Here is a 20,668-nt window from a genome sequence, read left to right as displayed (position 1 = left end):
TCTGCCCCCCACTCTGCCCCCCACTCTGTCCCCACTCTGTCCCCACTCTGCCCCCCACTCTGTGCCCCACTCTGTCCCCCACTCTGTCTCCCACTCTGTCCCCACTCTGTCCCCACTCTGCCCCCCACTCTGCCCCCCACTCTGTCCCCCACTCTGTCTCCCACTCTGTCCCCACTCTGTCACCACTCTGTCCCCCACTCTGCCTCCCACTCTGTCCCCCACTCTGTCCCCCACTCTGCCCCCCACTCTGCCCCCCACTCTGTCCCCACTCTGTCCCCACTCTGCCCCCCACTCTGTGCCCCACTCTGCCCCCCACTCTGTCTCCCACTCTGTCCCCCACTCTGTCTCCCACTCTGTCCCCACTCTGTCCCCACTCTGTCCCCCACTCTGCCTCCCACTCTGTCCCCCACTCTGTCCCCCACTCTGTCCCCCGCTCTGTCCCCCACTCTGTCTCCCACTCTGTCCCCCACTATGCCCCCCACTCTGACCCCACTCTGTTCCCACTCAGTCCCCCACTCTGCCTCACACTCTGTCCCCCACTCTGTCTCCCAATCTGTCCCCCACTCTGTCCACACTCTGTCCCCACTCTGTCCCCACTCTGCCCCCCACTCTGCCCCCCACTCTGTCTCCACTCTGTCCCTACTCTGCCCCCCACTCTGCCACCCACTCTGTCCCCCACTCTTTCCCCCACTCTGTCTCCCACTCTGTCCCCCACTCTTTCCCCCACTCTGTCTCCCACTCTGTCCCCACTCTGTCCCCACTCTGCCCCCACTCTGCCCCCCACTCTGCCCCCCACTCTGTCCCCACTCTGTCTCCCACTCTGTCCCCCACTCTGTCCCCCACTCTGTCCCCACTCTGTCCCCACTCTGCCCCCACTCTGCCCCCCACTCTGCCCCCCACTCTGTCCCCACTCTGTCTCCCACTCTGTCCCCACTCTGTCCACACTCTGCCCCCCACTCTGTCCCCCACTCTGTCCCCACTCTGTCTCCCACTCTGTCCCCACTCTGTCCCCACTCTGCCCCCACTCTGCCCCCCACTCTGCCCCCCACTCTGTCCACACTCTGTCTCCCACTCTGTCCCCACTCTGTCCCCCACTATGCCTCCCACTCTGTCCCCCACTCTGTCCCCCACTCTGTCCCCCACTCTGTCCCCACTCTGTCCCCACTCTGACCCCCACTCTGCCCCCCACTCTGTCCCCCACTCTCCCCCCACTCTGTCTCCCACTCTGTCCCCCACTCTCTCCCCCACTCTGTCTCCCACTCTGTCCCCACTCTGTCCCCCACTCTGCCCCCACTCTGCCCCCCACTCTGCCCCCCACTCTGTCCCCCACTCTGCCCCCCACTCTGCCCCCCATTCTGTCCCCCACTCTGTCCCCCACTCTGTCCCCCACTCTGTCTCCCACTCTTTCACCCGCTCTGCCCCCCACTCTGCCCCCACTCTGCCCCCCACTCTGCCCCCCACTCTGTCTCCCACTCTGTCCCCACTCTGTCCCCCACTCTGCCTCCCACTCTGTCCCCCACTCTGTCCCCCACTCTGTCCCCCACTCTGCCCCCCACTCTGCCCCCCATTCTGTCCCCCACTCTGTCCCCCACTCTGTCCCCCACTCTGTCTCCCACTCTTTCACCCGCTCTGCCCCCCACTCTGCCCCCACTCTGCCCCCCACTCTGTCCCCCACTCTGCCTCCCACTCTGTCCCCCACTCTGTCCCCCACTCTGTCCCCCACTCTGTCCCCACTCTGTCCCCCACTCTGTCTCCCACTCTGTCCCCACTCTGCCCCCACTCTGCCCCCCACTCTGTCCCCACTCTGTCCCCACTCTGCCCCCACTCTGTCTCCCACTCTGTCCCCACTCTTTCCCCACTCTGTCCCCCACTCTGCCTCCCACTCTGTCCCCAACTCTGTCCCCCACTCTGTCCCCCACTCTGTCCCAACTCTGCCTCCAACTCTGTCCCCACTCTGTCCCCACTCTGCCCCCCACTCTGCCCCCCACTCTGTCCCCCACTCTGTCCCCCACTCTGTCTCCCATTCTGTCCCCACTCTGTCTCCAATCTGCCCCCCACTCTGTTCCCCACTCTGCCCCCCACTCTGCCCCACATTCTGTCCCCCACTCTGCCCCCCACTCTGTCCCTCACTCTGTCCCCTACTCTGCCCCCCACTCTGCCCCCCATTCTGTGCCCCACTCTGTCCCCCACTCTGTCTCCCACTCTGTCCCCACTCTGTCCCCACTCTGCCCCCCACTCTGCTCCCCACTCTGTCCCCACTCTGCCCCCCACTCTGCCCCCCACTCTGTCCCCCACTCTGTCTCCCACTCTGTCCCCACTCTGTCACCACTCTGTCCCCCACTCTGCCTCCCACTCTGTCCCCCACTCTGTCCCCCACTCTGCCCCCCACTCTGCCCCCCACTCTGTCCCCACTCTGTCCCCACTCTGCCCCCCACTCTGTGCCCCACTCTGTCCCCCACTCTGTCTCCCACTCTGTCCCCACTCTGTCCCCACTCTCCCCCCACTCTGCCCCCCACTCTGTCCCCCACTCTGTCTCCCACTCTGTCCCCACTCTGTCACCACTCTGTCCCCCACTCTGCCTCCCACTCTGTCCCCCACTCTGTCCCCCACTCTGCCCCCCACTCTGCCCCCCACTCTGTCCCCACTCTGTCCCCACTCTGCCCCCCACTCTGTGCCCCACTCTGTCCCCCACTCTGTCTCCCACTCTGTCCCCCACTCTGTCTCCCACTCTGTCCCCACTCTGTCCCCACTCTGTCCCCCACTCTGCCTCCCACTCTGTCCCCCACTCTGTCCCCACTCTGTCCCCCGCTCTGTCCCCCACTCTGTCTCCCACTCTGTCCCCCACTATGCCCCCCACTCTGTCCCCACTCTGTCCCCACTCAGTCCCCCACTCTGCCTCACACTCTGTCCCCCACTCTGTCTCCCAATCTGTCCCCCAATCTGTCCACACTCTGTCCCCACTCTGCCCCCCACTCTTTCCCCCACTCTGTCTCCCACTCTGTCCCCACTCTGTCCCCACTCTGCCCCCACTCTGCCCCCCACTCTGCCCCCCACTCTGTCCCCACTCTGTCTCCCACTCTGTCCCCACTCTGCCTCCCACTCTGTCCCCCACTCTGTCCCCCACTCTGCCTCCCACTCTGTCCCCACTCTGCCCCCACTCTGCCCCCCACTCTGCCCCCCACGCTGTCCCCACTCTGTCTCCCACTCTGTCCCCACTCTGTCCACACTCTGCCCCCCACTCTGTCCCCCACTCTGTCTCCCACTCTGTCCCCACTCTGTCCCCACTCTGCCCCCCACTCTGCCCCCCACTCTGTCCCCCACTCTGCCCCCCACTCTGCCCCCCACTCTGCCCCCCATTCTGTCCCCCACTCTGTCCCCCACTCTGTCCCCCACTCTGTCCCCCACTCTGTCTCCCACTCTTTCACCCGCTCTGCCCCCCACTCTGCCCCCACTCTGCCCCCCACTCTGTCTCCCACTCTGTCCCCACTCTGTCCCCACTCTGTCCCCCACTCTGCCCCCCATTCTGTCCCCCACTCTGTCCCCCACTTTGTCCCCCACTCTGTCTCCCACTCTTTCACCCGCTCTGCCCCCCACTATGCCCCCCACTCTGCCCCCCACTCTGCCCCCCACTCTGTCCCCACTCTGTCCCCACTCTGTCCCCCACTCTGCCTCCCACTCTGTCCCCCACTCTGTCCCCCACTCTGTCCCCCACTCTGTCCCCCACTCTGTCTCCCACTCTGTCCCCCACTCTGCCCCCCACTCTGTCCACACTCTGTCCCCACTCTGTCCCCACTCTGCCCCCCACTCTGCCCCCCACTCTGTCTCCACTCTGTCCCTACTCTGCCCCCCACTCTGCCCCCCACCTTGTCCTCCACTCTGTCCTCCACTCTGCCCCCCACTCTGTCTCCCCTCTGTCCCTACTCTGCCCCCCACTCTGCCTCCCACTCTGTCCCCACTCTGCCCCCCACTCTGCCCCCCACTCTGTCCCCCACTCTGACCCCCACTCTGTCTCCCATTCTGTCCCCACTCTGTCTCCACTCTGCCGCCCACTCTGTCCCCCACTCTGCCCCACATTCTGTCCCCCACTCTGTCCCCCACTCTGTCCCCCACTCTGTCACCCACTCTGCCCCCCACTCTGTCCCCACTCTGTCCCCACTCTGTCCCCCACTCTGCCTCCCACTCTGTCCCCCACTCTGTCCCCCACTCTGTCCCCCACTCTGTCCCCCACTCTGTCTCCCACTCTGTCCCCCACTCTGCCCCCCACTCTGTCCACACTCTGTCCCCACTCTGTCCCCACTCTGCCCCCCACTCTGCCCCCCACTCTGTCTCCACTCTGTCCCTACTCTGCCCCCCACTCTGCCCCCCACCTTGTCCTCCACTCTGTCCTCCACTCTGCCCCCCACTCTGTCTCCCCTCTGTCCCTACTCTGCCCCCCACTCTGCCTCCCACTCTGTCCCCCACTCTGTCCCCCACTCTGTCTCCCACTCTGTCCCCACTCTGTCCCCACTCTGCCCCCACTCTGCCCCCCACTCTGCCCCCCACTCTGTCCACACTCTGTCTCCCACTCTGTCCCCACTCTGTCCCCCACTCTGCCTCCCACTCTGTCCCCCACTCTGTCCCCCACTCTGTCCCCCACTCTGTCCCCACTCTGTCCCCACTCTGACCCCCACTCTGCCCCCCACTCTGTCCCCCACTCTCTCCCCCACTCTGTCTCCCACTCTGTCCCCCACTCTCTCCCCCACTCTGTCTCCCACTCTGTCCCCACTCTGTCCCCCACTCTGCCCCCACTCTGCCCCCCACTCTGCCCCCCACTCTGCTCCCCACTCTGTCCCCACTCTGCCCCCCACTCTGCCCCCCACTCTGTCCCCCACTCTGTCTCCCACTCTGTCCCCACTCTGTCACCACTCTGTCCCCCACTCTGCCTCCCACTCTGTCCCCCACTCTGTCCCCCACTCTGCCCCCCACTCTGCCCCCCACTCTGTCCCCACTCTGTCCCCACTCTGCCCCCCACTCTGTGCCCCACTCTGTCCCCCACTCTGTCTCCCACTCTGTCCCCACTCTGTCCCCACTCTGCTCCCCACTCTGCCCCCCACTCTGTCCCCCACTCTGTCTCCCACTCTGTCCCCACTCTGTCACCACTCTGTCCCCCACTCTGCCTCCCACTCTGTCCCCCACTCTGTCCCCCACTCTGCCCCCCACTCTGCCCCCCACTCTGTCCCCACTCTGTCCCCACTGTGCCCCCCACTCTGTGCCCCACTCTGCCCCCCACTCTGTCTCCCACTCTGTCCCCCACTCTGTCTCCCACTCTGTCCCCACTCTGTCCCCACTCTGTCCCCCACTCTGCCTCCCACTCTGTCCCCCACTCTGTCCCCCACTCTGTCCCCCGCTCTGTCCCCCACTCTGTCTCCCACTCTGTCCCCCACTATGCCCCCCACTCTGTCCCCACTCTGTCCCCACTCAGTCCCCCACTCTGCCTCACACTCTGTCCCCCACTCTGTCTCCCAATCTGTCCCCCACTCTGTCCACACTCTGTCCCCACTCTGTCCCCACTCTGCCCCCCACTCTGCCCCCCACTCTGTCTCCACTCTGTCCCTACTCTGCCCCCCACTCTGCCACCCACTCTGTCCCCCACTCTTTCCCCCACTCTGTCTCCCACTCTGTCCCCCACTCTTTCCCCCACTCTGTCTCCCACTCTGTCCCCACTCTGTCCCCACTCTGCCCCCACTCTGCCCCCCACTCTGCCCCCCACTCTGTCCCCACTCTGTCTCCCACTCTGTCCCCCACTCTGTCCCCCACTCTGTCCCCACTCTGTCCCCACTCTGCCCCCACTCTGCCCCCCACTCTGCCCCCCACTCTGTCCCCACTCTGTCTCCCACTCTGTCCCCACTCTGTCCACACTCTGCCCCCCACTCTGTCCCCCACTCTTTCCCCCACTCTGTCCCTACTCTGTCCCCCACTCTGTCCCCCACTCTGTTTCCCACTCTGTCCCCACTCTGTCCCCACTCTGCCCCCCACTCTGCCCCCCACTCTGTCCCCCACTCTGCCCCCCACTCTGCCCCCCATTCTGTCCCCCACTCTGCCCCCACTCTGCCCCCCACTCTGCCCCCCACTCTGTCCCCACTCTGTCTCCCACTCTGTCCCCACTCTGTCCACACTCTGCCCCCCACTCTGTCCCCCACTCTTTCCCCCACTCTGTCCCTACTCTGTCCCCCACTCTGTCCCCCACTCTGTCTCCCACTCTGTCCCCCACTCTGTCTCCCACTCTTTCACCCGCTCTGCCCCCCACTCTGCCCCCACTCTGCCCCCCACTCTGTCTCCCACTCTGTCCCCACTCTGTCCCCACTCTGTCCCCCACTCTGCCCCCCATTCTGTCCCCCACTCTGTCCCCCAGTCTGTCCCCCACTCTGTCTCCCACTCTTTCACCCGCTCTGCCCCCCACTATGCCCCCCACTCTGCCCCCCACTCTGTCTCCCACTCTGTCCCCACTCTGTCCCCACTCTGTCCCCCACTCTGCCTCCCACTCTGTCCCCCACTCTGTCCCCCACTCTGTCCCTACTCTGCCTCCCACTCTGTCCCCACTCTGTCCCCACTCTGCCCCCCACTCTGCCCCCCACTCTGCCCCCACTCTGACCCCCACTCTGTCTCCCATTCTGTCCCCACTCTGTCTCCACTCTGCCGCCCACTCTGTCCCCCACTCTGCCCCCCATTCTGTCCCCCACTCTGTCCCCCACTCTGTCCCCCACTCTGTCCCCCACTCTGCCCCCCACTCTGTCCCCACTCTGTCCCCACTCTGTACCCCACTCTGCCTCCCACTCTGTCCCCCACTCTGTCCCCCACTCTGTCCCCCACTCTGTCTCCCACTCTGTCCCCCACTCTGCCCCCCACTCTGTCCACACTCTGTCCCCACTCTGTCCCCACTCTGCCCCCCACTCTGCCCCCCACTCTGTCTCCACTCTGTCCCTACTCTGCCCCCCACTCTGCCCCCCACCTTGTCCTCCACTCTGTCCTCCACTCTGCCCCCCACTCTGTCTCCACTCTGTCCCTACTCTGCCCCCCACTCTGCCTCCCACTCTGTCCCCCACTCTGTCCCCCACTCTGAGAGAGGGAGGACAGTGTGAGGGGGACAGAAAAAGGGGGCAGAGTGGGGGGCAGAGTGGGGGCAGAGTGGGGACAGAATGGGGACAGAGTGGGAGACAGAGTGGGGGGCAGAGTGGGGGGCAGAGTGGGGGGCAGAGCGGGTGAAAGAGTGGGAGACAGAATGGGGGACAGAGTGGGGGACAGAGTGGGGGACAGAGTCTGTCCCCCACTCTGTCCCCCATTCTGTCTCCCACTCTTTCACCCGCTCTGCCCCCCACTCTGCCCCCCACTCTGCCCCCCACTCTGTCTCCCACTCTGTCCCCACTCTGTCCCCACTCTGCCCCCACTCTGCCCCCCACTCTGCCCCCTTTTTCTGTCCCCCTCACACTGTCCTCCCTCTCTCAGTCCCACCTCTCTCTGTCCCCCCCTTCCTCCCATTCTCTGTCCCTCTCTCGCTGTCCTCCCTCTCTCTGTCCCACCTCTCTCTGTCCCCGCATCCTCCCTCTCTCAGTCTCCCACTTTCTGTCCCCTCTCTTTCTTTCCCCCCTCTCTCTGTCCCCCTCTCGCTCTTTCCCCCCTCTCTTTCCCCTACTCTGTCCACACTCTCTGTCCCCCTCTCTCTCCACCCTTCTCTGTACCCCCACTCTCTGATCCCTTCTATCTCCCTGCGCTCTCTGTCCCCCTCTCTCTGTCCCCTTCTCCCTGTTCCCCTCTCTTTTTTCCCTCTCTTTGTCCCCCTCTCTCTACCCCTCCTCTCTCTGCCCCCACTCTCTCTGCCTCCCCCGCTGTCCAACCCTCTCTCTGTCCCCCTTCTCTCTCTGTCCCACTCTCTCTGTCCCCAATTCTCTGTCCCCACTTTCTCTGTGCCCACTCTCTCTTCCCCTCTCTCTGTTCCACTCACTCCGATCCCCTCTCTCTGTCCTCCATCTCTCTGTCCCACTCTCTCTTGATTGCTCCTCTCTGTCCCCCCCCATCCTCCCATTCTCTGTCCCTCTCTCTCTGTCTCCCTCTCTCTGTCCACCGCTCTCTGTCCTCCCTCTCTCTGTCCCACCTCTCGCTGTCCCCCCCATCCTCCCACTCTCTGTCTCCCTCTCTCTGTGCCCACCCTCTCTTCCCCCTCTCTCTGTTCCCTTCACTCTGACCCCCTCTCTCTGATCCCCTCTCTCTGCCCTCTCTCTGTCCTCCCTCTCTCTGTCCCACCTCTCTCTGTCCCCACCATCATCCCATTCTCTGTCTCCCTCGCTCTGTCCCCCCTCTTTCTGTCCCCCTCCCTCTGTCCTCCCTCTCGGTCCCCACTTCTCTCCCCCCTTCCACCCCTCTCTGCCCCCGTTCTCTGTGCCCACCCTCTCTTCCCCTTCTCTCTGTTCCCCTCACTCTGACCCCCTCTCTCTGTCCCTCTCTCTCTGTTCCCCTCTCTCTATCCCCTCTCACTGTCCTCCCTCCCTCTGTCCCACCTCTCTCTGTACCCCCCATTCTACCTCTCTCTGCCCCCCTCTCTCTGTCCGCCTTCTTCTATCCCCCTCTCTCTGTCCTCCCTCTCTCTGTCCCACCTCTCTCTGTCCCCCCATCCTCCCTCTCTCTGTCTCCCTCTTTCTGTCCCCCCTCATTCTGTCCCCCCTCTCTCTGTCCCCCTCTCGCTCTTCCCCCCTCTCTGTCCCCTACTCTGTCCAGAACTCTCTGTCCCCCCCTCTCTCTCTCCACCTCTCTCTGTCCCCCACTCTCTGTCCCCCATTCTCTGTCCTCCACTCTCTGTTCCCCTCTCACTGTTCCCCTGTCTCTACCCCTCCTAACACTGCCCCCCTCTCTCTGTCCCCACTCTCTCTGCCTCCCCCGCTGTCCAACCCTCTCTCTGTCCCCCTTCTCTCTATGTCCCCCTCTCTCTGTCCCCACTTCTCTGTCCCCCCTCTGTCCTCCCCTCTCTGGCCCCCCTTTCTCTGTGCCCACTCTCTCTTCCCCCTCTCTCTGTTCCCCTCAACTCTGACCCCCTCTCTCTGACCCCCTCTCTCTGTCCTCCCTCTCTCTATCCCACCTCTCTCTGTCCCCCCATCCTCCCATTCTCTGTTCCCCTCTCTCTGTCCTCCCTCTCCCTGTCCCACCTCTCTCTGTCCCCCCATCCTCCCTCTCTCTGTCTCCCACTTTCTGTCCCCCCCTTTCTGTCCCCCCTCTCTTTCTGTTCCCCCTTTCGCTCTTCCCCCCTCTCTGTCCCCTACTCTGTCCACACTCTCTGTCCCCCCCCTCTCTCCACCTCTCTCTGTCCCCCTACTCTCTGTCTCCTTCTATCTCCCTGCGCTCTCTGTCCCCCTTCTCTGTCCCCCACTCTCTGTCCCCCACTCTCTGTCCCCCACTCTCTGTTCCCCTCTCTCTGTCCCCCTTCTCTCTCTGTCCCATCTCTCTCTGTGCCCCCATGCTCCCATTCTCTGTCCCTCTCTCTCTGTCCTCCCTCTCTCTGTCCCACCTCTCTCTGTACACCCCATCCTGCCTCTCTGTTCCCTCTCTCTTTCCCCCTCTCTCTGTCCTCCCTCTCTCTGTCCCACCTCTCTCTATCCCCCATCCTCCCACTCTCTGTCTCCCTCTCACTATTCCCCCTCTTTCTGTCCCCCCTCCGTCTGTCCTCCCTCTCACTGTCCCCACTTCTCTACCCCCCCCCCCCTGTCCTCCCCTCTCTGGCCCCACGCTCTCTGTGCCCACTCTCTCTTCCCCGTCTCTCTGTTCCCCTCACTCTGACCCCCTTTCTCTGACCCACCTCTCTCTGCCCCCTCTCTCTGTCCTCCCTCTCTCTGTCCCCGCCATCCTCCCTCTCTCTGTCCCCCTCTCTCTGTCCTCCCTCTCTCTGTCCCTCCTCTCTCTGTGCCCCCCATCCGCTCTTTCTCTCTGTCCCCTCTTTCTGTCCTCCTCTCTCTGTTCTCCCTCTCTCTGTCCCCCTCTTTCTGTACCGCCCCTCTCTGTACCCCTCTCTCTGTCTCCCTCTCTCTCTCTGTCCCACCTCTCTCTGTGCCCCCATCCTCACATTCTCTGTCCCTCTCTCTCTCTCCTCCCTCTCTCTGTCCCACCTCTCTCTGTACACCCTATCCTGCCTCTCTGTCCCACTCTCTCTGTCCCCCTCTCTCTGTCCCACTCTCTCTGTCCCCACTTCTCTGTCCCCCCTCTGTCCTCCCCTCACTGGCCCCCCTTTCTCTGTGCCCACTCTCTCTTCCCCCTCTCTCTGTTCTCCTCACTCTGACTCCCTCTCTCTGTTCTCCCTCTCTCTGCCCCACCTCTCTCTGTCCCTCCATCCTCCCTCTCTCTTCCCCCTCTCTCTGTCCCCACTATCCTCCCTCTCTCTGTCCCCCCTTCTCTGTCCCCCTCTCTCCATATCACCTCTCTCTGTAACCCTCTCTCTGTCCCCCCTCTTTCTGTCCCCCTCTCTCTGTCCTCCCTCTCTCTGTCCCCACTTCTCTGCTCTCCCTGTCCTCCACTCGCTGCCCCTTCGCTCTCTGTGCCCACTCTCTCTTCCCCCTCTCTCTGTTCCCCTCAGTCTGACGCCCTCTCTCTGACCCCTCTATCTGCCCCCTCTCTCTGTCTCACCTCTCTCTGTCCCCCCATCCTCCCGCTCTCTGTCCCCCTTCTCTGCCGCCTCTCTCTGTCCCCCCTCTCACTGTGTGTCCACCTCTCTGAACCCCCTTTAATCTGTCCCCCACTCTCTGTCCCCCCTTTCATCTGCGCCTCTGTCTGTCCCCACTCTGCCCCTTTTCTCTGTCCCCCACTCTGTACCCCACTCTGTCCCCCACTCTGTCCCCCACTCTGTCCCCTTCTCTCTGACGACCTCTCTCTCTGACCCCCTCTGTCCTCCTCTCTCTCTGTCCCCCTCTCTCTGTCCCCCTCTCTCTCTCTGTGCCCACCTCACTGTCCCCCTCTCTCTCTGTCCCCTTCTCTCTGACTCCCTCTATCTACCCCACACTCTGTACCGTCTCTCTCTATCCCCCCTCTCTCTCTGTCGCCCTCTCTGCCTCCTCTCTCTGTCCCCCTCTCTCTGTCCCCCTCTCTCTGCCCCCACTCTCTCTGTCCCCTGTCTCTGTCCCCCTCTCTGTCCCCCTCACTCTGCCCCCTCTCTCTCTGTCCCCCTCTCTCTCTCCCCCTCTCTCTCTCTGTCCCCCTCTCTCTCTGTCCTCCCTCTCTCTCTGTCCCCGTCTCTCTGTCCCTCCCCTCTCTCTGTCCCCCTCTCTCTGTCACCCTTTTCTGTCCGCCCTCTACTCCCTCTTTCTCTGTCCCCCTCTCTCTGTCCCACTCTCTCTGTCCCCGCACTCTGTCCCCTCTCTCTGTCCCCACTTCTCTGTCCCCCCTCTGTCCTGCCCTCACGGGCCCCCCTTTCTCTGTGCCCCCTCCCTCTTCTCCCTCTCTCTGTTCTCCTCACTCTGACCCCCTCTCTCTGTTCTCCCTCTCTCTTTCCCACCTCTCTCTGTCCCTCCATCCTCCCTCTCTCTGTCCCCACTTGTCTGCCCTCCCTGTCCTCCCCTCGCTGGCGCTCTCGCTCTCTGTGCCCACTCTCTCTTCCCCCTCTCTCTGTTCCCCTATCTTTTTCCCCTCTCTTTGTCCCCCTTGTCTCTACCCCTCCTCTCTCTGTCCAACCCTCTCTCTGTCCCCCTTCTCTCTCTGTCCCTCCTCTCTCTGTGCCCCCATCCTCCCATTCTCTGTCCCTCTCTCTCTGTCTTCCCTCTCTCTGTCCCACCTCTCTCTGTATACCCCATCCTGCCTCTCTGTCCCACTCTCTCTGTCCCCCTCTCTCTGTCCCACTCTCTCTGTCCCCGCTCTCTGTCCCCTCTCTCTGTCCCCCTCTCTCTGTCATCCTTTTCTGTCCACCCTCTACTCCCTCTTTCTCTGTCCCCCCGTCTCTGACCCCCTCTCTTTGTCTCCCCTGCTCTCTCCCCCTCCTCTCTGTCCACCCCATCTCCGCCCCTCTCTCTGTCCCCCCTCTCTCTGTACCCCCTCTCTCTGTCCCCCTCTCTCTGTCCCCCTCCCTTTGTCTCCCCTGCTCTCTCCCCCTCCTCTCTGTCCACCCCATCTCCGCGCCTCTCTCTGTCACCCCATCGCCACTCTCTGTCCCCATCACTCTGTCCCCTTCTCACTGTCCCCGACACCCTCTTTCTGTCCCACATCTCTCTGTACTCCCTCTCTCTCTGTCCCCCTGCCTCTGTCCCCCTCTCTGTCTCCTACTCTGTCCACTCTCTCTGTCCCCTCTCTCTCTTTCTCCACCTCTCTCTGTCCCACCCGTCCCCTCTCTGTCCCCTCCTCTCTCGGCCTTCTCTCTCCGTCCCCCTCTCTCTGTCCCCCTGTCTCTGTCCCCCTCTCTTTGTACCCCTTCTCTCTCTGTCCCACTATTTCTGTCTCCTCTCTCTGTCACCCTCTCTATGTCCCCACGCTCTCTGTCCCCTCTTTCTCTCTCTCTTTCCCCTCTCTCTCTGTCCCCTCTCTCTGTGCCCCTCTCTCTCTGTCCCCTCTCTCATTCTCTCTGCCCCCCGTCCACCCTCTCTCTGCCCACCGTCCCCATCTCCGTCCCCCTCTCTCTATGTCCCTCCCTCTCTCTCTGTGTCCCCCTCTCTCTGTGTGTCCCCCTCTCTGAACCTCCTCTCTCTGTCCCCCATCTAATCCGCGCCTCTCTCTGTCCCCCCGTCCCCCTTTTCTCTACCCCCACTCTGTCCCCACACTCTGTACCCCCGATCTCTGTCCCCAACTCTCTGACCCCACTCTCTGATTGCTTCTATCTCCTCCTTCTCTCTGTCCCCTATCTCTCTGTTGCCACTCTCTCTTTCCCTCCTCTCTGTACACCACGCTCTCTGCCACCTCTCTCTGTCCCTCCTTCTGCCCCTCCCACTGTTCCCCCTCTGTCCCCCCACTCTCTGTCCTCCCACTCTCTGACGCCTTCTATCTCCCCACGCTCTCTGTCCCCCTCTCCCAGTCCCCCTCTCTCTGTCCCCTCTCTCTGCCCCCACTCTCTCTGTCTCCCCTCTCTCTCTGTTCTCCCTCTCTCTGTCCGCACTTCTCTGATACCCTCTCTGTCCTCCCCTCTCTGGTCCCCCTTTCTCTGGTCCCCCTCTCTCTGTGCCCCCTCTCTCTGTCCCTTTCTCCTTTTCCCCCTCTCCCTTTCCCCCTCTCTCTGTCGCCCCTCTCTGTCCGTCCTTCTCGCTGTACCCCCCTCTGTTCCCCCTCTCTCTGTACCACCTTTCTCTGTCCTCCCTCTCTCTCTGTCCCCCTCTCTCTGAACCCCTCTTCCTCTGTCCCCTCTCTCTGTCCCCTCTCTCTGTCCCCCCCTTCCTCTGTCCCCCTCTTCTCTCTGTGCTCCCTCTCTGTCCTCATCTCTCGCTGTCCTCCTCTCTCTCTGTCACCCCTCTCTCTTCCCCCTCTCTCTCTCTACCCCTCTCTCTGTCCCCCTCTTTCTTTCCCCCCCTCTCTGTCTCCCGTACGCCTCTCTCTGTCCCCCCTCCCCCTCTCTCTGTCCCTCTCTCACTGTCCCCTATCTCTGTCCCCCTCTCTCTCTGACCCCTCTTCTCTCTGACCGCCCCCTCTCTGTCCCCCTTCTCTCTGCCCCCCTCTCTCTGTCCCCCTCTTTCTCTGTCCCTCCCTCTCTCTGTCCCCACTCCCTCTGTCCGCCCCCTCTGTCCCCCTCTCCCTTTCTCCCTCTTTCTTTCCATCCTCTCTCTGTCCCCCTCTTTCTGTCCACCCCTCTCTCTGTACCCTCCTCTCCCTCTGTCCCCATCTCTCTGTCCACCACCCTCTATCTGTCCCCTCTCTCTCTCTGTCCCCCTCTCTCTGTCCTCCTCTCTCTCTGTCACCCCTCTCTCTTCCCCCTCTGACCCTCTCTGACCCCCTTTTCCTCTGTTCCCTCCTCTCTCTGTCCCCCCCTCTCTGTCCCCCTCTCTCTGTCCCCCCGCTCTCTGTCCCCACGCTCTCTGTCCCCCACTCTCTGCACCCCACTCTCTGTCCCCCTGCTCTCTGTCCCCCTCTCTCTCTGTCCCCCAAACTCTGTCCCCCTCTCTCTCTGTCCCCCCTTTCTCTGTCCCTCTTCTTCCTCTGTCCCCTTCTCTCTCTGTCCCTCCTTCTCTCTGCCCCCCACTCTCAGTCTGACCCCTCTGTACCACTGTCTCTGCTCCCCGTCACCCCTCACTCTGTCATACCATCTCTCTTTCTCCCCCTCTCAGACACCCCCTCTCTGTCCCCCTCTCACTGTTCCCCCTCTCACTGTCCCCCTCTCTCTATCCCCCCTCTCTCTCCATTCCCCTTTCTCTGTCCCCCTCTCTCTGTCCCCCTCTTTCTATCCCCCTCTCTCTGTCCCCCCGTCTGCCTCTCTCTCTCCCCCTCTCTCTGTCCCCCCCTCCGTTCTCCTCTCTCTGTCCCCCTCTCTCGATCCCAACTCTCTCTATCCCCCCTCTCTCTGTCCCCCCTCTCTGACCCCCTCCCTCTGTCCCCCTCTGTCCCCCTTCTCTCTGTCCCCCTCTTTCTATCCCCCCTCTCTCTGTCCACCCGTCCGCCTCTCTCTGTCCCCCGTCCCCGCTCTCTCGCTGTCCCCCTGTCTCTCTGACCCCCTCTTCTCTCTGACCGCCCCTCTCTGTCCCCCTTCTCTCTGTCCCCCTCTTTCTCTGTACCTCCCTCTCTCTGTCCCCACTCCCTCTGTCCGCCCCCTCTGTCCCCCCTCCCTTTCTCCCTCTTTCTTTCCATCCTCTCTCTGTCCCCCTCTTACTGTCCACCCCTCTCTCTGTAACCTCCTCTCCCTCTGTCTCCACCTCTCTGTCTACCACCCTCTCTCTGTCCCCTCTCTCTCTCTGTCGCCCTCTCTCTGTCCCCTCTCTCTCTTTCTCCCCTCTCTCTGGCACCCACATTCTCTGTCCCCACTCTCTCTATTCCCCTCTCTCTGTCCCCCTCTGTCTCTGTCACCCCTCTCTCTTCCCCCTCTGCCCCCTCTCTGACCCCCGTTCCCTCTGTTCCCTCCTCTCTCTGTCCTCATTTCTCTGTCCCCGCTCTCTCTGTCCCCCCTCTCTCTGCCCCTCCCCCGCTCTCTGTCCCCACGCTCTCTGTCTCCACGCTCTCTGTCCCCCCACTCTCTGTCCCCCCGCTTTCTGTCCCCCTGCTCTCTGTCCCCCTCTCTCTGTCCCCGACTCTCTGTCCCCCCACCCCTGTCCCCCATTCTCTGCATCCCTCTCTCTCTGTCCCCCCCTCTCTGACCCCAAGCTGTCCTCTCTCTCTCTGTGCCCCCCTCTCTCTGTACTCCTCTCGCTGCCCCCTCTGCCGCCCTCTCTCTGTGACCCCCCTCGCTCTGCTACCCCTCCCTCTCTCTCTCCCACTCTCTGTCCCCCACTTGGTGTCCCCCTCTCTCTGCCCCTCCTTCTCTCTGTCCCCCGCTCTCAGTCCGCCCCTCACTGACCCCTCTCTCTTTCCCCCTCTCTCTGTCCTCCCTCTCCATCCCCCTGTCCAGCCTCTACTGCGCCCGTCTCTCTTTCTACCCTCTCTCACTCTTCCCACTCTCTCTGTTCACCCCTCTCTCTGTCCCTCCTTCTCCCTGTACCCCCCTCTGTTCCCCCTCTCTCTGTCCCCCCTTCCGCCTCTCTCTGTCCCCCTCCCCCTCTCTCTGTCCCCCTGTCCCTCTCTCTCTGTCCCTCTCTCACTGTCCCCTCTCTGTCCCCACTCTCTGTCCCCTATCGCAATTCCCCCCGACCCCTCGTTGTCCCCCTCTCTGTTTGCCATCTCTCTGTCCCCCCTCTCTGTCCCCCTCTCTCTGTACCCCCCTCTCTCTGTCCCCCTCCCTCTGTCCCCCATCTCCGTCCCTCCCCTCTCTGTCCACCCTCTCTCTCTGCCCACTTCCACTCTGCCCCCTCTCTCTGTCCCCTGTCTCTCTATCCCCCTCTGCCCCCTCTCTCTGTACCCCCCTCTCTCTCTGTCCCCCTCTCTCTATGTCCCCATCTCCATCCCTCCCCTCTCTGTCCACCCACTCTCTGACCCCCCTCTCTCTGTCCCCATCTCTCTGTCCCCCCTCTCTCTGTCCACCTCTCTGTACCCCTCTCTGTTCCGCCTTCTCGGTCCCAGCCCTCTCTCTGTTCCCCCTCTCTCTGTCCTCCCTCTCTGCCCCCTCTCTCTGTCCCCCCCTCTCTGTTCCCCTCTCTCTCTGTACCTCCTCTCTCTGCTCCCTCTCTGTTCCCCCTCTGTCTGTCCCCCCTCTCTCTGTCCCCCCTCTCTCTCTGTCACCACCCCTCTCTCTATACCCCCTCTCTCTCCCCCTCTCTGTCCCCCCTCTCTCTTTCCCCCCTCTCTGTTCCCTTCTCTCTCAATCCCGACTCTCTCTGTCCCCCTCTCTCGGTGCCCCCTCTCTCTCCGTTCCCCTCTCTCTGCCCCCCCTCTCTCTATCCCCCCTCTCTCTGTCCTCCTCTGTCCCTCCTCTCTCTGCCCCCCCTCTTTCTATCCCCCCTCTGTCTGAGCCCCTCCGCCTCTCTCTGTCCCCCCTCCCCCTCTCTCTGTCCCCCGTCCCTCTCTCTCTGTCCCTCTCTCACTGTCCCCTCTCTGTCCCCCCTCTCTGTCCCCCTATCGCAATCCCCCCGACCTCCTCGTTGTCCCCCCTCTGTTTGGCCTCTCTCTTTCCCCTCTCTCTGTCCCCCTCTCTCTGTCCCCCTCTCTCCCGTCATCCTTCTGTCTGTCCCCCCTCTCTCTCTACCCTCCTCTCCCTCTGTCCCCACTCTCTCTGTCCACTGCTCTCTCTGAGCCCCTCTCTCTGTCCCCCCACTCGCTGTCCCCCTCTCTCTGTCCCCCTCTCTCTCGTCACCCCTCTGTCTGTCGCCCCCCTCTCTCTCTACCCTCCTCTCCCTCTATCCCCACTCTCTCTGTCCACTGCTGTCTCTCTGTCCCCCTCTCTCTGTATCCCCCTCTCTCTGCCCCCCTCTCTCTGTCCCCCCTCTCTCTCTGATCCCCTCTCTCTGTCCCCCTCTCTCTGTCCCCCCCTCTCTCTGTTCCCCTCTCTCTGTCCCCCTCTCTCTGTCCCCCTCTCTCTCCGTTCCCCTCTCTCTGTCCCACCTCTCTCTATCCCCCCTCTCCCTATTCCCCTCTCTGTTTTGCCTTCTCGGTCCCAGCCCTCTCTCGCTGTACCCCCTCTCTCTGTCCCCTCACTCTCTCTGTCCCTTTCTCTCAGTACCCCTTTCTCTCTGTCCCCCTCTCTCTTTCCCCACTTCTCTTTGTCCCCCTGCTCTCAGTCCGGCCCCTCTATTCCCGTCTCTCTTTACCCCTCTCTCTGACCCCCCTCTCTGTCCCCCCCCTCTCTGTCCCACATTCTCGGTGCTAGCCCTCTCTCTGTACCCGCTCTCTCTGTCCCCTCACTCTCTCTGCCTCCTCTCTCTCTCTAACCCCGTCTCTCTCTCTGACTCATTCTCCCTATCCTCCCTCTCAGTCCGAACCCTCTGTCTCCCTCTCTCTATCCCTCTCTCTCTTTCCCCCTCTCTGTCGCCCCCCCCCCCCACTCCGTCTTCTCGGTCCCAGCCCTCTCTCTGTACCCCCTCTCTGTGTCCCCCCCTCTCTCTGTATCCCTGTCTCTCTCGATCCCTCTCTCCCAGTGCCTCTCTTTCACTGTCCCCCTCTATCGGTCCCTCTCTCTCTGTCCCTCCCGGTCTCTGAAACCCTCTCTCTGTCCCCTTCTCTCTCAGTGCCTCTATCTCTCTGTCCCCCCTTCTCTCCGTCCCCCCGCTCTCAGTCCGCCCCCTCTGTCCTCGTCTCTCTTTACCCCTCTCTCTGACCCCCTCTCTGTACCCCCCCGTCCCGCCTTCTCGATCCCAGCCCTCCCTCTGTCCCCTCTCTCTCTGTCCCCTCACTCTCTCTGTCTCCCCTCTCTCTGTCCCCCTCTCTCGGTCACCCTCTCTCTGTCCCCCTCTCCCTGATTCCCCTCTCTCTGTCTCCCTCTATCCCTATACCCCCTCTCTGTCCCCCTCTCTGTCCCGCCTTCTCGGCCCCAGCCCTCTCTCTGTCCCCCTCTCTCTGTCCCCCTCTCTCTCTGTCCCCCCTTTTCTCTGACCCCCCGCTCTCAGTCCGCCCCCTCTGTCCCCGTCTCTCTGTACCCCTCTCTCTGACCCCCCACTCTGTCACCCCACCCCCCCATTCCCCCTTCTCGGTCACAGACCTCTCTCTCTACCTCCTCTCTCTGTCCCCTCACTCTCTCTGTCCCCCTCTCTTTGTCCCCCCTCTCTGTCCCCCCTCTCTGTCCCCCCCTCTCTCTATCCCCCTCTCTCTACCTCCTCTCTCTGTCCCCTCTCTCTCTCTATCCTCCCTCTCCCTATCCCCCCTCTCTGTCTCGCCTTCTCGGTCCCAGCCATCTCTCTGCACCTCTCTCTCTGTCCCCCTCTCTCACTGTTCCCACATGCTCTGTCCCCTCTCTCTATATCCCCTCTCTCTGACTCCCCTCTCTGAACCCCCCTCTCTGTCCCCCATTCTCGGTCCCAGCACTCTCTATATACCCCCTCTCTCTGTCCCCTCACTCTCTCTGTTCCCCCTCTCTCTATCCCTCTCTCTCTGTCCCCCCCCTCTGTTTAGATTAGATTAGATTACTTACAGTGTGGAAACAGGCCTTTCGGCCCAACAAGTCCACACCACCCCGCCGAAGCGCAACCCACCCATACCCCTACCCCTACATTTACCCCTTACCTAACACTATGGGCAATTTAGCATGGCCAATTCACCTGACCTGCACATCTTTTGGATTGTGGGAGGAAACCGGAGCACCCGGAGGAAACCCACGCAGACACGGGGAGAATGTGCAAACTCCACACAGTCAGTCGCCTGAGGCGACTGTCACTTCTCTCTCTGTCCTACTCTCTCTCTGTCCTACTCTCTCTCTGTCCCCCTCTCTCTGTCCCCCTCTCTCTGTACCCCTCTCTCTGTCCCCTCTCTCTCTGTCCCCCCTCTCTGTCCCCTCTCTCTATGTCCCCCTCTCTCTCTGTCCCCCTCTCTCTATCCCCTCTCTCTCTGACCGCTCTCTCGTTATGTCTCCCTCACTTTATCCCTCACCTTCTCTCTCCCTCTCTCTCTCTCTCTCTCTCTCTCTCTCTCTCTCTCTCTCTCTCTCTCCCTGCTCCTTCACTCTCTCTCCACCTTCTCTCACTCTCGATCCACCAACCTCGGTCTCTCTTTCTCCCCACCTCCCTCTGTTTCTCTCTGAATAAATATCTCTCCCTCCTGCCCCTCCCTCCCTCTCTGACGCGTTCCTCTCCCTCTGATCCAGAGACTGGGGAGGGGGGTTGGTGCTGTGGCTGCATGTGGTTGGAGAGGTGGTTGTGAGATGACAGAGAGATGTGGGAGATGGGAGGAGGGGGAAAAATGGTGTAGAGACGGAATTGCGGGAGGGAGACAGAGACGGAAGGAGAGCGAGAGAGAGAGTGCAGGGGAGGGGAGAGGAAAGAGTGGAGGCAGGTGGAGAGAGTGGGGGAGAGGAAATGGGGAGGCCACGTTGGAGTGGGGGGAGGGGCGCAGAGGGAGTTAAACCCAGCTCCTGAGCTCAGGACGCGGTGCCCTCCCCTTCCCTGAGGACCAGGACTTGGGGCTGAGTCTGTCTCTCTCCAGCTCAGCTTCTCCAACACAAAGACGCACAACAACATCGGTCACTCTGCTGCTCGGCACGCTTTAATCAACATTTTTATTGTTAACAAATGGAAGTGATGGATACAGTCAGTGGGATGGTGCCTTTTCTCACTGGCCCCTGAGTTGTGAGAAACATTGAAATGTTTCCCTGTAACCCCCCTGTGGGATAAGGATGGACAACCCAGGCTACCCTCAGTCTGTGACCATAGCGTCAGGCTGCTCCATCGCTGAAACACTGAACTGAAATGAGAAACTCCCGGATGGATTGATTAATGAGGGAATTTGAAGGATGGATGGATTTGGATGAAGGGATATTTCAGCACATTCTTCAGCTGCTGCCTGAACTTAGTCTGGGTCACGGCATAAATCGCTGTGTTTGTGCAGCAACTGAGGAGCTGCAGCATGAAGCCCAATTCCTGCACAAAGTAATCGAGATTCACAGACTGATACCCAATAAACCACATCCGTCTCCATATAGAATACAGCATTAACATTGACCATAACAGGATGAAATTGGCCGAGATCACAAACAGTAAAATGATGGATTTTTTCGGTTTCTCATTTCAGTGTCAGACTGAGCGTCCCCATTGGTGTGAGCGCGGAGTCTCCTGCGGGCTCTGCTGGTCACTACAATGTGTCTGACGGTGAGAACATTGAGCAGCAGAATCAGGAGAAATGGGACACACGGGGTTAGAATGTGGTGGAGGGACTCGATTGTGACCCAGACACTGGAGAATAGACCAGCGATTGTTACATCACAAAACCAGGGGCGGTTCACCAGCCGATACCGAGCCGTGAGCATAAAATACCAGGAAATGTTCTTTAAACAGCTCAGCACAGTCACTGCTCCCAGAACCACAGCCGCCGTCTTCTCACTGCAATATTTACTTTTCAGCTTCTGGCAACAAATGGCCACAAACCGATCAAAGGTGAAAGTGACGGTGAACCAGACAGAGCAGTCAGTGGTTGCATAAAGCAGGACGGCGTGGATATTACACAAGGGGACGGAGTCCCT

This window comes from Chiloscyllium plagiosum, unplaced genomic scaffold (genome assembly GCF_037043375.1).
Source record: "Chiloscyllium plagiosum isolate Xiang-an unplaced genomic scaffold, Cpla_swu_hap1 HiC_scaffold_45, whole genome shotgun sequence".
Taxonomy (NCBI): Eukaryota; Metazoa; Chordata; class Chondrichthyes; order Orectolobiformes; family Hemiscylliidae; genus Chiloscyllium; species Chiloscyllium plagiosum.
This window is presented reverse-complemented; position numbering follows the sequence as displayed.